Below are 19,862 nucleotides of genomic sequence, written 5' to 3'. Positions count from 1 at the left end.
TATGTATGGATGTACGTTATCGAACGAAAGTATTTTTGGAGCGGTATTGCGGTTTAAAGTTTTAAACAGGCTCATATTTTAGTATTAAATAGTATAAGAGTCGTCGTAATGTCCGAGCTATCAGAGTCGCACAGCCGGAAGTGTGAGCTTTGATAGTTAGGGTGTTACACATGCCAAGTGTTTGATTAAATATCTCTTTTAATTTTAGTATAGTTTTTCACACTATTGGCTTTGGATTGAGAATTTTAGTGACCTTAAGTCATTGATGTCCAATATTAGTTGATAGCTTAGGGTTGTTAGTTGATTTGGTTTCCACGGATGCTAGTCTTTCACTAAATTAATTAGTGAGTTGGCTAAGACTTGTGGATTGAGATCAATTATGCCTATTTGACTTATCCTCGATGTTAGGTTGACTAAATTGGGTTAATTCTTCACAAATACCATGATTGTGGTCAATGACTAGGATAGGAAGTCTTGAATCTCAACCTTTGCCAAGAGTTCCTTTTTGCCATTTGAACTCCTTTTTTTTTTTGCTTTACTTGCCTTGAGTTTAATTCCTTGCATGCTTATTTACTTTCTTGTCATTTAATTTTCTCGTTAACTATGATCTAAAATCCCATTTTCCATAGCAAATGATGAGCACTTGATTGCAATTCCTAGGGAGAATGACTCGAAGTTTAATACTCTCAGTTTTTATTGGTTTGCATTGTGACAAACAAATTAAACTTTGATTGAGAGTTAATTGTTGGTCTAGACTATGCTTGCAACAAAGTTCTTTTCTATTGAGAAATTCTAGACCAGCAATAATTCTCTCATCAATTAGCTCCTATAAATAATAAGATACACTTTTAAAACCAAAACTCATCACTACATGATTAATCCTAACCCACTTTCCATGCTTCATGCTTAGAATGTATAGCACTTTAGGTTAAAATAATTTTCTTAGAATCTCTCTCTCTCTCTCTCTCTCTCTCTCTCTCTCATATAGACATATGTATATCATTTTGAAGTCCCAAATATTATCTTTCTAATGCTACTAGAATCGTCTCATTTGGACCTCAGTAGCTCAAGTTATGATTAGATTAATACGAAGAGCTTAAGATTTACAACATCCAAAACATTCTTGGAACTAATCTTTGCTTGTGAATACACACACCTAGAATCGTTTAGAATTCTATAAAAGTTGTAGAACTTAAGTTCTTCTTTCCAACAACTCTAAGTTTGTTCCAATCCAATCACTATAGCTCTTTGTGATGCATTTTTCTTAAACAATGCCCTCTATTTCAAAACGGAAACTCAAACAAAACTCGTCACGGGCAGGAATTGGATATTAAACCAATTATGCTCAAATCAAAGGCAAAATTCATTCAAGTTATCAATTATCAAAATTAGAAGAGAGAATTCAAAATCAATTGAAATTGCATGAAAAGTGAAAAAAATTTAATTAAAACCCAAATGAATATGCATTTTTTAGTCAATAAATTGAGTTCTATAAACTTTTCCACACTTAAATTATTGCATGTCCTCATGCAATAATCTCCAAAAGATAACAGAATTTAAAGAGAAAGGCTAGTACTTAAACATCTCAACAAAATATCCTAAACCTTATAGGATCTAAGAATTTAGTTTTAGAACTTTGATAATACTCAACTTAAATATATACAATTGAGAAATATTTAATGCTTCAAATATTTGACTATTGCATGTCCTCATGCAACACGCCTATCTTATGCCTAAGCATATATAATATCCTAAGTTACCTAGAGAGTTAGGTTCAAGATAATTTATTGATTTTTCGTCTTAGACTTGTATTGTGCTATATTTCAATAAAAAGGGACAGGAGGCTCAAAGTGGAGAGTTGATGTAAGGGGTAGGCTATATGGTCAGCAGCTCCAAAATAATTAAGGCCTCAATCATTCTAAATATATACATGCAATGCCAATTAAAATCAAAGGATGAGACAAGGTAGGATTACAAATGTAAGAAAAGACTAAAATCACACAAGAAAATAATGTTTAAGTGGTGTATACATGTACTACTTTCTGCTCAAAATCTCACAAATATAAATTCTATGATCAATCAAAACAAGAACAATACGCAACACAATATCCAAAAAAATTCAAGTTTAATGAGAAATAATTAAAATTTCTCAATGTATCAATAAAAAACATGAGTTTTACTAACTATTATTAAAATTCATGATTTCTATTCATGCAAGATGCTAGGTTGGGAGCAATGGGAAAGCATTCTAAGTTAACTATATACTACAAATATATTTACTAACTTACTTAGACTTATGGTATTTTCTTTTTTTTTTTTAACAAAAATCTATTATATGCGTATTCTAGGTCCAAAACGAACATTTACATACTCATAAATATACCCTAAAAAAGTAGAACAAGATTAAACAAACTCCAACAACAATCTAACTAACATGAAATAAAAACAAAAATAAAAAGAGTTAAGGATTAAGATTATCCTGGTGAGTTGTCTTCCACCTAACACTTTTCTTTAACGTCCTTAAGTTAGACGGTTGGTAAGACTTTTGTCATGATGGCTTGTGCTTGAATTGCTCCTTAATTGCCCACAAATGTTTGAACTTGACGTTCTCTCTAGGATCCCAAATCATGTGTGCCAAGCTTTGAAGAATTTTAACACAAATAAAGAGTCTCCAAAGTTGTTTATTGGTGAATTTATTTTTGGGGTCTCAAACTTTGTAAGGCAATCTACCTTTTTGTTGCTCATTATGCTTCTCTTGGAGTAGATGTGACCCTAAATATTTTCTTAAACTCTAGGTCTTAGCCTTGACTTTCTTAAAATGAGATTTGGACCATTCTTGGATCTCAAATCTTGACCTTCCACCCTTGTTGAATTTTGATTATGTTACCACCCAACATTCAATTCCTTCTTGCTTAGCACCCCAAGAAGAGGTCTAAGTTGGCCATCTATTTTTAACAGAGCATATTAGTGTGGGCCAAGAAAGTTAAAAGATGAGATTTTTACCCACTCAAATTGTGTGTTAGATGGTGACTTAGCAAGAGAGATTCCCAATGGATGTACCATGATAGTTCCTACCCCTTCGACTCTTGTTCATAGATTTCCAACTCATTGCAAGCTTCTTCAAGTTTTATCTCTTATTCGCCAACTTCTTCCAAATTTTTCTCCATATCAAGATATATATCCATTGCAATAGTGAAAGAGCAACAAGGTCTTCATTAATAAGTTTGCTTGCTATCTCAACTTGTTCTAAGTGTTCAACCACATTCTAATAGTTAATGCACTCAACAATCTCATCTTTTAGCAATGAATCTCTCAACTCATCCTCTTCTAATTGAGAATGCAATATTTTTTTACACCATTCTCTTTGGTTGACTCTATTTTCGCACATACGTCCAATGGTAGTACAACAGAAGAGATGGTAAGTATGCATGTAGCAATTCAATCCATTAACTCCTTGAGGCAGTCTAATTGCTCGTCTCTCCTTTGGATGATAGATTTAAACTTTTTTTGTTCTTGGATTAATGGTTGAAGAGCTTCTTCCATTGAGGATTATGAAAAAAAAAAGGGTTGGTCTTTGAAAAAAGTCATAGTGTATGAGAGGTAGCTCATAAGAATAAGAATATTGAGGTGGTATTTATGGAGGTTGTGATTCCAAAGGTGTTGTTCATGAGGCTCATAAGGGTGGTGGTAAGGTGAATATGAATTTGAGTCTCATGGAGGTATTTGGTGGTGATAGGGTGTAAATTGAGGATATTGTTGAGGATGGAAGTCATAGGAATATGGTGGTTGAGATTCATAATCATCGCAAAGACCACCATAACCATTAAATTGGTACGTACCATAAGGAGGATTGTGATCATAATAGTGTGGAATAGGTTAATGCCATGAAGATTGTCCATATGAATGTGGCTCCCTCCTTAAGTGATTTTCATCCCATAGTATGAACCATTATTAAAGTTATCATTTCCAATAATATAGTCACAATCATACAACTCAAAGCCACAAAGATGAGAATTCATGAAGAATAACAAAAAAAATTGAGATAAGATAAAATAAACTGTAAGAGCTAACTAAAAATTACCATAAATAACTAAAATGACTAATAAAATTATGCACAAAAAATTAGTAGATGATGTGATGAAGAAAAAAAAACTTAAAGAGAAATAAAAATAGGAGAAAATGCATGAAAAAATAAAAATAAATTAAAAAAGTGGTCAAAATGATAGAGTTTTACAAAAATAGGATAGGGCTTATAAAGTGAGTCTTGTTTAGAATGTCGAAAAATTTCGAAAGACCAAATATTAAAAAAATCTGGGTTGGTTGAAAAATAGGGCAACACCTATTTGTACATCAAAAATACTGAAAAGTGACTAAAACAATAAAATTTATATGCATGCATGAATGGAAAGTAAAATGCAAATATATACATACTTATTAGAATACAACATGCAAAGTAGCTACCAAACTAGACCATAATATTTTTTAAATTTTGAAATTTTCTATTTTTTCTTTTGTAATAAAATAAAAAAGAGCTATCCAAAAGTGAAAAAAAAAAAGCATATATACAATATTTACACTGTATAGGATATCAATAAGCAAAAAATAAACTCCTAACTATTAGTAAAAGCAAGAAAACAAGCAAAAAGCAAGCTATTTATACTATTCACATAATCACAATAGCCAACAATAAGCACACATGCATTGTAATTTTCTGGCAACAGTACCAAAAACTTGATGAATGCTAAGAACCATTTTAAAATTTCACAAATTTAAAAGACTCAAGATTCATTGTAGCTCTAAACCAATAATTTACACTCTTGAAGTTTAGTTAAAAATGTCACAAATTTAAAATAATAACCAGAGTTTAATCACGAGTCATTCTTCCTTGAAATCACAATGCAATACTCAATCATTGGCTATGAAAATTGCAGAGTTTAGTTCACAATTAACAAAAATTGAAATAGCAAGAAATTAAAGAAGTAAGAAATAACTAAATATCAAAAGAAATCAAACTAGGAGCAATTAAAGCAATTAACTAGGGAATGAAAGTAAATTTAAATTCTAAAAAATCTTGGCAAGGGTCGAGGGTTAAGAATTACTATCCTTATCACTAACCACAACATGATAATTACAAAGAGAAAACCCAATTCGCCAGCCTCTAAAAATTGAGAAAAGTCAATTAAACTTAATTAATCCTAATTTACAAGTCCTAACTAACTTACTAATTGAAATTAGTAAAAGATTAGTATTAGTGGAAATAAGATTAATTAACATCTCTAATTTATCAATCAACGTGAACATTAATAATTCAAGATCACCCAAATTTCCAACCCAAGCCAAGAATGTAAAATCTACTCTATAATTAAGTGAGACATTTCATCAAACACTTGCAAGACATAAATACAAAACTTCATAAATTGAAAGAAATAGTAAAAACTATGACTACCCATTATACTAATTCAATGGCAACTCAACTAAGAAATAATAAAGCATAAAATATCAAATTCATAAATAAAAAACATAAATCCAATAAGAATTCATAAACTAAATAACATAACAAGAAACTAACAAGAAATTAATAATGAACTAAGAAAGTAGAACAAGAAAATATAAATAAAATTAAACTAAAACGAGATTAGAAACTAAAATTAGAGAAAAAAATGACAAAAATTAACTAAATCTATTCTCCTAGCATTTTGCAAATATAATAACAATAATGAAAAAAAAATACCCAAGAAGAAAATACCCAATAAGAACAGATTGAATAAGAAAAGATTGAGGTAGAAAATCGAATAAGATAGAACTCACATTATAATTTGAGAAACTAAAAAGGATCTTTTAGGATTTGCTTCTGTTTCAAATCAGCAAAGCATGTGATGCATCCCACAATGACACTAATCAAGAATCTTCTCCAATCTACCACAATTATTGTTCCTAAAAGACGCCCCATGCGATCACGACCTCACATATCTCCCTGAATGTAGATTTTCTATCTCCATCATCTTCCTATCAACAAAGATGACCATTCAACATTGGGAAAATATGGTTGTTGTTTAGGAAACATCAATTGGAAGAGTTTAATTAGGTAAAATCAAATTTTGCCAACTATTATAGCCATTACTCTTTCTCTCTAGAAATCTCCAAGTCACGTGGATCTAACCCTTAGCAACTTAACGTGCCAACTCAATGCTCTGTTAACAGATATACACTACAAGAATTTGATAGATTAGCGATGAAATCTTGTGAGAAACATTTTTTGTTATTAATCCATCACCAACTAGCAAGGAATTGGTGGAATATTAATGACAAAATTAATGAATGGTCACAAAATATTCGAACTCAAGAAAAACAACTGATTAGTGAGAGATTCACGATGAAGTTAGTTTCTCACAAATTGAGTTTCATAGCTAAAAGAAGAATGAGAAAAATTTCTCGCAAATTTCACACAAATTAATTAGCAAGTAACAATTTTCTAGCAAATTGGTCACTTAGAAATTTAATCAAATAAAAGTAAAATAGCGAAGGATATGAATGTCACTATTCCATTGCAAGTGTTTGACATACAATTGATGAGAGATTTGTTCCTAGCTAATTCTTAGCCATAATTTACCTACATTTTGTGACCAACAATTTACGTACTAATTTATCGCTAGATAAACTTAGTCCGAAAAGTTGTATTAGTAAGAAACAATGTTCCTAGCTAAGCAGTCACAGACTTGAAATTCACTTTGCAACGAATAATTTCCTAACAAATTCATCACCAAGTTTTTTTTAGCGAGCAACTAGTTCCTCGCTAATGCGTTGCATAATATCGTAAAAATTTCAAGTTAGGTTGCGACGAAAAATAGTCGTCGGTAATTTATCGCAACAGATAATCTTCTAGATGGGAAAATGTTCTTTGCTAATTATTCTTTAAAGTGAAAATTTAGATATTGAGTAAGTAGAACTTCACTAGCGAGAAATTCACAACCCCTTAGCTACTCACCTACTTCGTTCTCTAATTTCAAGTTGCTAAGTATCGAGTGAAAATTATTTGTCGCTAAGTCTTCACAATTTTTATTTAGCAAGCGAGATAGCAATTGCAATCTTATCGCAAAATAATATCTATATCCTATCCAATTTGTAGCAAAGTTTTCACTAATCTCATTAGAAATTAGTCGCAGAGTTATAGCAAATCCAAAGTTGATTTGTGAAACTTTTAGATGTAATTAGTTGCAAATGAGTCATAAATCAAAAGCTTTTTAAGTGAGTAATTAAAAACTTCCTCGCTTATTTTATATTTCTTCTAATTTGTGAGAAAAAATGTTAGTCCTTATTTCGTCGTTACTTTAATTTAGCAACTGAATAAATTGTCACAAATTTAATCATAAAATCCAAGTTGTTTATTGGCGACGATGAATTGCATGCGAAATGTAGCTATCAAATATGTTCTACCTAATTTATCACAAATTCTAATATCTGAAAATCCATGAAAAATTCATGAAAAAATTGAAGCAAATTAGTCAAACAAGCTAATGTAATTTATCACAATGTTGTCACTAATCTAAAGCTATTTTTAATGAGAGGATAATTAAATTCTCAAAGTCATAACCAGGCACGAACCCAGCTTGTAGCATGAGGGGGCACTTGCCCCACTGTATTTTCTTTTTTTTTAAAATAGTTATATATAATATGTTTTTATTTTAAATTTTAAATAATCCTATTACAAATAAATTAAATTTAATTGGTCAAAATCTCAAAATTTTTTATTTTTTATTATTTTAACTATTATTTAACCTAATCAAATTTAGTTTTTGGGTCATCACTCTTTTATTTCTTTAAACTCTCTTCTTATTTTTATATTTTCAACCTTTTTTTTCTATTCTTTGTCAAATGGTCATCTTCTCTTTATCAAAAAGTAAATTTTAAATTCTTTATGTTTTTTTATATAGCTCTCTATGACTCTATGTATCTTTCAATTTCATTGTGTCGCTTTTTGTAACACCTTAATATTCAAATCCTTATGCTCGAGTCATAAGTCAATGATATTACGGTGGTACGACTCTCAGGAGGATTTTTAATAAATAAATATAGGTAATTTCGAAAGGAGTATTAACCGAGAAGCCTGAAAAGAGTAGAAATAAAAATCGCGAAGATGTATCACTCACGTTTCGACAACAAAAGATAAACCGTGAAGCCGAAAATGATATACGGACAAGTCGCAGAGGAGATAAGAGATGGATAACAGATAGATATATATAACATAAGTAAATAGCCACTAGTCGCGACCCGCGAAGTTTAGGCCGGCTAGGGTACAGTATGAAAGTAGCTGACAATAGTATATCCTAATCTCTCCCGAAGGAAACATGAGAGCCTCTATAGGCAAATTCAAAGGAGTTCAATACATAATATAACCTTTCCAAAACAAAGGTGGAGAGATTCTAAGCAAAACACAAAGTAGAGAAAATAAAGATCTTCGCCGTCTCTCAGACGACCCACAACTCACTGTTGAGCACCTGGACCTGTATCTGAAAAACAAGAGATATATACGGAATGAGAACCCCGGGCCCATGGGTTCCCAGTACGGTAAAAGTGCCAAATAAATACAATGCACTACAATAAAAACTCACTAAGCATCCTAAGCTTCTTCACCAATTATTCATCCTAGGTTCTCGCTAATCCGTGAATAGGCAACTGTCATAAGGGAGTGCTAAATTTAATTCATGTTTCACATGTTTCCCAACTCGCTGACTCTTCACGAATCAGACTCAGAATCATAAGCAAAACCATCACCAGTTGTTCTGCCTCAGCAATTCTATATCAATACATCATACCCTCGCCTGGAGCTAGTGAAACTACATCACTGCGTCTACCTAGGGAGTTCCAATTATCTCATTCAATAATCATCATCATCATGCAATCGCATCATCAATTCATCTCATCAAGAACAGCCCTCAACACCCACCGACATCAGCATGAGTGGCCTCTCAGTTGTACAAACACAAGCAATACAGGCAAGTAATACACAAATATGGTACAAGTAGAACAAGTAGCATATAGTCAGGTAGCATGGCATATATGATGTAGAAATCTAAAACAAATGGCAAACCCAAACAATTCAAACATATGCAAATGATGAATGCCTGCCCTATGGCTGATGATATCATCTGTCGGTTATATAGCCAACCCGACATGTCCTGGTAGCTAACCATTGGACAGAAACACCCATTGCGGAGAAAGTAGGTTTAAGCTACAACCCCCTTGCTACTACCCGCTCAACCCAGAGCCAGTGGAATAACCACTACTGCGGCTACTACCCAGGCGGGTGTTCAAAAGCTCAACCTGGAGCGAGTGGATTCACCACTACTGCCGCTACTACCCAGGCATCACAATCTCTGACCTGGAGCAAGTGGGACGAACCACAACCCTTGCTACTACCCAGGATCTCAAAACATACATTCATTCAGTTTAGAAGCAATCATCACTGTTATCAAATCTCAAACATTAACCTGGAGCAAGTGGGACGAACCACCACCCTTACTACTACCCAGGTATCACAAATACACATTTATTCAAAACTCCATAATTAAACCCATTTATCATAAACATCATTTCCCGTCTCATACCCGGAGCAAGTGGACAACGCCACTGCCTACTACCCGGGGTCACACATCATATTTCAGCATTTTTCATTATTATCCATTTAACACATTCATTCATTAATCATATATGCATTTATACTCAACCATAAACAGTAATGGCTTTGCCGTAACCCGGCAATAACTCAGCCATCCGGCTCCTGGTTCAATCAAGAACCGGCCATTTATCAATAAATATAGCCCTTCGGCTCATGGCATACACGGTACTTCCACCGTCATCCTCCATATCTCATATAATCATCTTTGATCATCATTGATCATAACCCTTTCCCTTGCTTCACTCGCAAGTTACCACATCCCCTAGCTCCTTTCTCATTGCTAGGCATATCATAATGATTTAATACATAAGGGGTGAGATCGGAGGCTTAGAAGTATGAGATTTGGCTTTAAAAACTCAAAAATCAACTTTGGCATGAAAACAGGGCCACGCGTACGTGCACTCCACGCGCACGCGTGGATGGCCACAAAACTCATCGACGCGCAAGCGTCATACGCGCGGACGCGCGGGTTAAAAAATAGCCAAACGATGCGCACGCATCAGCCACGCATACGCGCGGATACATTTGTGCCCCAGGCACAAAACTGGCACAACTCTCAGGAAAATGGCTGGGCATTTGGTGCAGCGCATCGACGCGCCCGCGCACACCACGCGCACGCGTGGATGGTGCTTTCTTGAAGAACGGCGCGTACGCGCCAAGTGCGCCTACGCGCGGAGGGTCGTTCTGCTAAAAATTTTCTAAGTTAAAAGCTGCAGAATTTACAAATTCAACCCCCAATCTTCCGACGGACATAACTCTCTCATTTTAAATCGTTCTTCACCCGTTCTTCGAACGGCATGGACATCCCGGATCCAATTTCATTTCTAAACAAATTTGGCACAAAACAGAGATCCGTAGTCCAAGTTATGTCTCATAAAAATATACCCAAAAACCATGTTTTCATACAAAACCACAAGGTGCCATTTTCAAAACAAGCCATTCTCAACTATTTTCAAATCAAACAAAACATGCCAATTTCAACCCTTTTTGAAATCAATCAAAATGTTCCAAAATCAACATCAAGCCATCCTAAACTCACACATTGACACTTTACCAAAATTCCCAAAGCCACATCCAACCATTTTAACACTTCTCAATCAAATGGCTAAAGGACAAACACAATATCATGTCATACATCCTTCCTCATCCAATTTCCAATAATACCATTTCCAATCAACCATCGTTATACATAATCAACATCATACTCACTATCACGTGGTTTCTCCCAAAAATCAACCTTAGTCATTCATCAAGCATATATCACAACATACATATCTCTAATGCATCATCATACCATCAAGGCATCAATAATCATAATCACATATATGATCACATAATATATCTCAACCAAACCAAACATACCTCATCTACATAATTTCGCCCAAAATTACCAAATTCCACACTTCAACTCCTCAAACCTTAATATTCAATAACCAACCTAATCATTCATATATTCATTATCTGAAATTCATCCAATCACTTGTGCCATCATACAATGCACACATCAACTTACCTTTCTTACCTCTTTCCGGCCTCCAGCCTAAAATTCACGGCCTCCGGCCCAATTTTCACAATTTAAATGCTTAAACCACAAATCAATACTCATTACCCAGTACATCAAATTCCCAATACACCAAGCATACAAGGCCACACAATTCTCAACCCAATCATTAATTCACATTACATATCAACTATGCATATTAGCACCAACCATTTACACAATCCAAACTTAATCCTAGGGGCATCTAGCCTAGGAATTCTCATCACAACACACGGTACTTAAATGAAACTTAAACCGTACCTCTTGTAGCCAAACCAATTGAGCCTCTTCTTTGGAAGTCTTCACTAACCTTAGCTCCAAGCCACATCAAAGCTCCTCAAGCAATACCAATCTCCCAATTGTGCACCAACATCACCAAATACACTAATATAACCAATATCACCTACATACATCAACCTAGGGCTCATAAAAATGACAAATCACAAGGGTTTAAGCGCTTCTTACCTCAGCCCATATGAAGTAGGGATAGAACCCGCTTAGAATCCATGTTGGAGTATCCCTAAACACCCAAAATCACAAGATTTCAACACTAACTACCCAAAAACGTGTAACAGTGGGGAATTTCGAAAACTGGACAGAGATGAATGGAATACTCACCACAAAACTTAGATAGAATTGTAGAGGATAAGAAGAGCGACGCGTGACCGTAAACGGCTCGTCAATCGGAGCTTCGTAGCTCAAGTTATGGTGGTTTGAAGATCAAAGAGAGTTAGGTTTTCTCTCTTCTCTTCTCTCTTCTCAATTTCAGCGCCCCAACCATTCTTTTTAGGATAAAATGAGCTGAAATGCTCATAACTAATGTTTATATATGTTGGGTCTTGGGCCCACTTAGGCCCGGTTCACTTATTTTTTGCCCGTTTGCCCAATTTTGGGCTAAAACCTTTAAGATTAGCGCTCTAAATCGCACTTTAGATATTTCTATCTTCCCTAATTATAATTCCTCATTTCTTAATCTTATTTACTCATAATCAATTTCCTCAGCTGTAGTACCAGACAGATCTCAGCCGGTACTGCCGGTCAAAATTCCACTACGCACTTTTACGCAGAAAACTATGTTTTTCGACTCAGAAAAATTCACTGAATCCAAATATCATATTTAAATTATCAAATTCCAATTGCCAAATCTTCCAACCATATCAGCTCCTATTTAACTTATTATTTATTTAATTTCGGTTAGACCGGGTATTACACTTTTTAAAATTTTCAATTGTAAATTTTAATTCAAACAATTATAGTTTAGATATTAATCTAATGTTTTATTTTCTTCATGACTTTATATATTTTATTTTATTCTCAATTTATTCATTCTTATTACTTATTTTATATCTTTTGTTCTATTATATGTATCTATGTTGCATATAAAATTTTAAAATAAATTGATTAATTAAAATTAAAAAATATAACAAATTTAATTATTTTAAAAAGAAAGAAAAAAATTATAAATTATGTTTCTATTATTTTATATAGGTTTAATTACTCTGCAGGTCCCTATAGTTTCATCGAATTTTCAATTAGGTCTCTATACTTTTTTCTTTTCAATTGGGTCGTTAGACGTTAATTTTTTTTCAATTTAGTCCCTGTTGTGACAAAAACGTTTGAGATAACAGAATATTCTGTTTAAAAATCGAATATTCTCCTAATTAGATTAGAATTACTAACTAAATCCACCCCCATTTTTTTAAAATACCAAAACTAACCCTTAGCATTTTGTCCCAAAAGTGAACCCTAGCCATCACTTGTTTGTCGTCGTCCCTAGCCATCGCTTCCGTCGCGTTCCCTCGCTTGGCCGCACCTCACCTTGCTGCTCTACTCTTCGGGTATCGATGATGATGGTAGAATCTTCAAGAAAAATGCCCTATTCTAATCTAAGGTTCGGTGGGGAGCTATGGAGCTTATTTGGCTGATGGGTCAGAGAACTGGTGAGATCTTCAAAGGACTAATATCAAGTATTTAAGAATTAGCTGTAATTGCTTATTACTTGTGGTGCTTGTTATATTTTCTTATCTTTTGTGTAGCCAGTTAATTGATCAATATATTTAATGATATTCTATATATGATGATATTCCAACCTTGCTTCTTCATCTTGGCGTCCCGTTTTAATCTCTTGGTTTTTGAAAGGGGACAGTTTGTGAGGTTGTGCAAAATGAGTTTATATGTCAATTTTGCATGCATATATAGTTTTGAACTTTTTCTGCATATAAACATTTTAATCTTACCATTATTAAACGTATTGAACTTTTTGAACCACTAGTTTCTATAACATCCATCTTATGCATGAGCTTGTTGTGACAAAATAAACTTTGGCAAATTTGTTTACTCTAAGAAAAACGTAAAACAGAATGTGATGAAGAGAGTTGAACTTGTGATGAAGAGAGTTGAATTTGAGGGAGAATTGATTGATTGAGATTGGAAATAAGGAGAAGCTGAATGTTTTAGGGGTGTTCTATTCGTATTGTGTTGCTTTTTTTCAGTTTTTTTAGTTGTTTTCAGCTCCTGTCTCTCAAGCTATGAATTCTTAAGTTGTGTGAATTTGTAGTTCAGTTTCAGTTTTGCTTAATTGTTTGCAACTTCTATTTGTTTCTCAAATTATGAATTTGTTTTTCATTTCTGCTTTACTTTTAGAGTTTTCCATTTTTATCATCAATTATTCAAATTTGGTATTCATTTCTACTTTACTTTCAGAGTTTTTCATTTTTATCACCAATTGTTCAAATTTGGTATATATATTTATATTCCAGTTTTCTGCTTGTGTTCAAATTTGGTGGTTGGAGAGACTGCAGGGATTGCCACTACGGAATACCACGGTTGGGAACCCGGGGAGGTTGGTGGGTGGCAAGGAGAAGCCTTCTAAGCATGAGGATGTCCCCGGGAAGTCAATGGATTTAGGAGAAAAAGAAGGAGAATTTTTTGAAAGATGAATGCTTCAGAGTTTAGATGTATTTAGGAGGAAAAGAAGGAAAATTTTATGTTCTTGTAGAGTTTGTAATATAATTAGATTATAGATGTAGATTGAGAGCTTAGTTGGCTTTAAAAATCTAAGGTTACATATTGGTTTATTGTGTGTACAATAGAAGACGCAGTAGATCGGCCAACAATGTCCACAGTGGTTGTTATGCTAGCGAGTGAGACAATGACACTTTCTATTCCTAATCATCCTGCATTTTCAGTTGGAAGAAATATCAAAGAAGAGCCAAATCAAATGCTTTTGATAAGGATCCTTTGGTCAATGAAGTATTAATTTCAAATATTCTACCTAGATAATCAGTATAAGTGTTTTGTTTTGAAATTGTTCGAATTGTATAAGTAAATCATGTCTCCCATTTTAAATCATTGTTGTTTAAATTTGTTGTAGTGTAGTAGATTCTACTCATCATTTAAATATATAGTGATAATTTCTTCTTTTTTTAGTTGATTGAGTATGTTATATCTATTTGTTTAACAAAAATTTGAGCTATTCTAGGTAAAAACCGATCCATTGATTAAATGTTGTAGTTATTGAACTGTGTTGAGATTTGAGAATTGATCCTGTAAATTCCTAATATGTCTAATAAGGCTATGCCGTTGTGTTCTATGCTGAGATCAAGATTTCGACTGCTACTACAGTATGAAAAGAAGCTGCAAACAGATAAAAGAGATTTTTGGTACAATTTGTATATAAATAAGCAAAAAGAATAATAGTGACAAAATAAAAGGAATTATATGAATAATTTTCATTGATTATTTATAGTTTCACCGAATTTTCAATTAGGTCCCTATACGTTTTTTTCTTTTCAATTGAGTTCCTAAGGGTATACAAGTAATTTCACAATTTATTAACATTTTTTTTATGTTTAATGTTAACAGGGACTAAATTAAAAAAAAAATAATGTATAGGGACCCAATTGAAAAGAAAAAAGTATAGAGACCTAATTAAAAATTTGGTGAAACTATAGGGACCTGCAGAGTAATTAAACCTTTTATATAAACATATTCTTTATATACAAATTTAGTTTTTCTTGTTTTCATTAATTATTCTAGTTTTAAATTATAAATACTAGTATATCATAAGCCTTAATCTCATCCAAAGATTCAAGATTCAAATGATTCAAGAGATTAGTTATTATCAATTTCTTCTAGAAAAACAAAAATTTAATTGTTGGGATTTATTTCTATATTAGATTTGAATTATTGAGATTTGATTTGAATTTAAGTAGGTAGTTATCTTATCATTCTTAAAGATAAGATTAGGGTTAGTTTTGAATTTGAATTTTAGGACTTAGGATATAAATAAGTGAACGAGGTTCACAAGAGAGGCAATCTGGACTACCCGGATCACACACCTCTCTCATCATTGGGATTAGTTTCTTCTTCATAAGTCACTAAACCTCCTCTGTTGAAGTTAGGAGCTCTGTTTGGTTTTAGGATTAATAATGTAAGTGTTTTTTTTATTTCAATTCATGCTTCTTTACTTTTTCAAGATTGAGTTTTGTTCTTTATTAATAATGGTTAAAACTATTGGAAAATATTCTAATTCTATCTTGGATTCTGATTTTATATTTGGAAAAATTAATTTCGGAATTAGCTTGAAAATTGTCACATAATCTTCAATTATCTAGATCTAGTTTGAATCAATGACATATAATTTGGCTAGTGATAGTTCTTGAGAATTGTGTGGCTTAAAATCAAAACCGTTCTTCACCTTTTCTGTTGATTAGTTGACCAAGAAATTGGCGATTAATTGGGTTTAAAGAAACTAAATCACCATGGAATTAGGGTTTGGTTATAAATAATTTGCTGTGAAAGATTTTTGCATGAATTAAATAAGAAAGCATAAGCATTATTTTTTCAAGAATCAAACATCTCTGAGGCGTTCAACATCCTCACCTATTGATTTTCTTCCAACTTCAAAGCATTCTCTCATTCTCGTCTTCTCTGTTTCTTCTTTTCTTCAAAATCCACAATCCAAAATCTATGGTTCAATTGATCTAATTAGAAATTTAATTAGACATTGGTTGCCTTAATATGTTAATCCTCGTGGGAACGATATCCACTCATCGTGGTATTACTTGAACGATCTGGTGTACTTATCAATATATGTGAGCATTAGTTTTCGCTCATCATATCTGCGTCTTTACCAGTGGATTTATCGGCAGTTTAGGAGTAAAATTCGTCATGTCAAAATATTACTAGCAGATTTTCGTTTCTGACGATAAAATCGCCAGTAATAATTGGAGGGAAAACAGGAAAAATATGCACGACATTTAGGGTCGGATTTACTGGTGGAAAAATTTGACGGTAAACCCACTTACTGGAATGCTGCATTTTGGGAACTCGTAATACGTTACCGTTAGATTTATCTGCCGGTAAATCCGACGGTAATTGTGACTTATATTCGAACCGCGAACCCCTCTTTTCCCTCATTTTGAATTACTCTCTCTCTTTAATCCACTCACCTCCCACTCTCTCTCTAACCCTCTCCCCCTTCCATCAACATTTCCTTTGGTAGCCTCCTCTGACGGCCCCTCTCGTCATCTAAACCAAATCGCCGTTACTGGTCCCACTTCTTAAATTTGTGCTTTTGTTGTGTTGTTGTTTATTGTCTAAATTTTAACTAATTAGGTACTCAACTAAATTTTAATTAATTAGGTACTAAATTAATTTGTGTTGTTATTTTTTGTTGTTTCTTATGTTGTTGTTTGATGTATTGTTCTAAATTTTACTTAATTAGGTACTCAACTAAATTTTAATTAATTAGGTACTCAATTAATTTATGTTGTTTATTGTGTTGTTGTTTGTTGTGTTATTGTTTGATTGTTTGATTGTTGTTTCTTGTGTTGTTGTTTGATTTATTGTTCTAAATTTTACTTAATTAGGTACTCAACTAAATTTTAATTAATTAGGTACTCAATTAATTTGTGTTGTTTGTACTGTTGTTGTTTGTTTGTTGTTTGTTGTTTGTTGTATTGTTGCTTGATGATATGCATGTTTTAGTAGTGTTAAAGTTTGAGAATAGATTCTCTAATGGATTAGTTAGGTTTAGATTCAAGGGTTCTAACTTTGTCAAGTTTCGTATTTGAATGTGTTTTGATTGTCGTGTGGCTTATCACCGTCATGGTTAGCACCTTTTTAGGGGAGGTTTTGTCAAAATTTCTCACAAACAATATAATTGTGGTATGTTCTTTGCAGACATGATGACAGGTAGTAGAGGTGTCATGGATTGGCCTCATGGTCGTGGTCGTGGTAGAGGGAGAGTTTCTACTGGTACCCTAGGACTTTCAGTTGCCCCTTCTACTGCGACTACCCCGGTGATGTCACTGGCAATGGGTGTTGCGGACTAGCCGTTTATCACGGTCCCTAACCCTAACAACAGGGCTCCTTCTACCTCGACGACGCTACCTCCATCCGCTCAGCCGGCCAATACCTCGACGACGACGCCTCCATTTGCTCAGCAGCCCACTATCTCGATGACGCCGACTCCAGCGACAGACACAGTGGTGCCAGAATCCTCTCATGGATCCCAGCCAAATGTCCCTCCACCACCTTCTATTGTACGGATGATTATTTGGCCTTATGGGACTTTGGCTTGAGTACTATTTTAAGTCTTTTATATACAAACTATTTTACTTAGTCAGTTTAATTTAGTTATACTCAATTTTCTAATTTTAATAGATTTAGGTTGTTAAGATAGGTTTGATTTAGATTAGTAGGTTTGAACTACTAAAAGTGTTTGATAATTCTTGATTGTTGAGGGATGTTGCTGCTTAAGTCAGATAATGTCATATAGATGAAACTACTAATCTTAATTAATTAAACTACTTATTGTTGATCGATGGATGTTGCTGCTTGATTCTTGATTCTTACTTGTTTAATTATTGATAAATATTGTTGTTTAAGTGAATTATATTGTTGATGGATAGAGTTTTTGGCGCATTCTAGTTAGAGATGAAACTCTGCCAAAATTTCTAAAAAAATCTAAATATATTTGAAGTTTATCGATTACTTGAGCTAACTTTTTATTAAACTACTAATCTTAATTTTTCCATTGATAGGTTTACGCCAAATAACAATGCATGTACACAATAGTGTACCAATGCCATCAAACTGATGTACGACCACCCTTCCCCGACAACCAATGATGGCCAACAACCCTAACCAAGAATCGCATGTACGGGCTTAGATCGTTCTTTGCCGACAGCCTCCGCAATCCACATTGACACATTCATCCACCTCTGCCACCAGTCGGCCCGTCGATCCCGAGGACGGTGTATATTTGAGGGATTTGGTGTTGCTCCTTACTCGGAGCCTTTACCAACAGGCTCAGTAGCTGCGGGAGTCTGAGGTGAGGTATCAGGTGATCCTCTCATACATGACAGATATAGATGACCTCAAGCTGGAGTGGATGTGGGAGCTGGAGTAGCTTCAATGGATGGAGCGACACATGGCTCCGCACAAAGATTAGATGCGCGCTGGTAGCAGCGGTGCTGATGGAGGGGCACAGACATCACCGCCTAGGCCGCCACCTTAGCAGCAGGACCAGCGGGACGATGACCACGACGATGATGACGACTTTGAGGATCTTTAGTGACTAGGATTATTTTTATACACTATTTGATTTTATCATATCCTCTGTTATTTGACTTTTTATTTTATTTATACACTTAATAATTTAACATATTTGGCTTTTATTATTTAGAATTTGACTACTAATTGTACAAAAAAATAAAAATAAAAAATTTAGAATTTGACCACTAATTTCATCAAAAAATCTAAAAAAAATAAAATATTAAACTTACCGTCAGATTTTTTAGGAAAAAATATTATGGTAATAATGTGGGAACAAAATAGTTTGGCGCCATAGTTACCGTTGAAAAAAAATCTAACAGTAACTGATACCAAATATTCATAGCTTAAAAAACCAATTCCACTATTAAATTCGCTGCAAGTTACCAGCGAACAACAAAATCTGACAGTAAATAGTTATTGGTGAGGTTTATACTGTCGAATTAAATCTGACCAAAAATCTAACGGTAGATTTATTACTGGCAGATTATTTTTATTTTTCTGCCGGTAAATCCAATGATACTCAGCGATTTTCTGTAGTGCAATCAGGGAGAAGCATGTTAAGCTAATGGCATAATCTCAGGTTGCTGAATCCACCCCTCCCTTCATTACACTGGATAAAAGCGAACCTCTCAGCACTTGGTTTGAAGTTTGTAGATTAGAACCAATTGAACCTCCTCTAATCTACACGTCAGGCTTGTGAAGAATGCAATGGGAATTATTCATGGTAGAGGAGTTGGATCCAGGTGAGTTTCGGGATGAAAGCATTATTTTGCTAGTCATCCTTATAATATTAAGAGTAATTACCCAAATCAGTCTCCAAAGATTTTAAAAGCGGACATTTTAGTTCTAAAAAAATTAATACACAAAAGTATCTCCAAGATTTTATTTTGGCAGACAAATTAGTCCCCATGATAGACGAATTTTGAGTTAATTGATAATTTAGTGATCAATTTGATATTCAAGTAAAAATAGACGAATAACTTTGATTATACTTAATTCCTAGCTATCACCCAAACTAAGATATATAAAATATAAAAATATCAAATAGTTTTAACATCTCTAATAAGATGTTTTTTTGAGTTC

The sequence above is a fragment of the Arachis ipaensis genome, chromosome B01, assembly GCF_000816755.2.
Source record: "Arachis ipaensis cultivar K30076 chromosome B01, Araip1.1, whole genome shotgun sequence".
Classification (NCBI taxonomy): domain Eukaryota; kingdom Viridiplantae; phylum Streptophyta; class Magnoliopsida; order Fabales; family Fabaceae; genus Arachis; species Arachis ipaensis.
The sequence above is the reverse complement of the archived record's forward strand: the minus strand, read 5'-3'. Positions refer to the sequence as shown.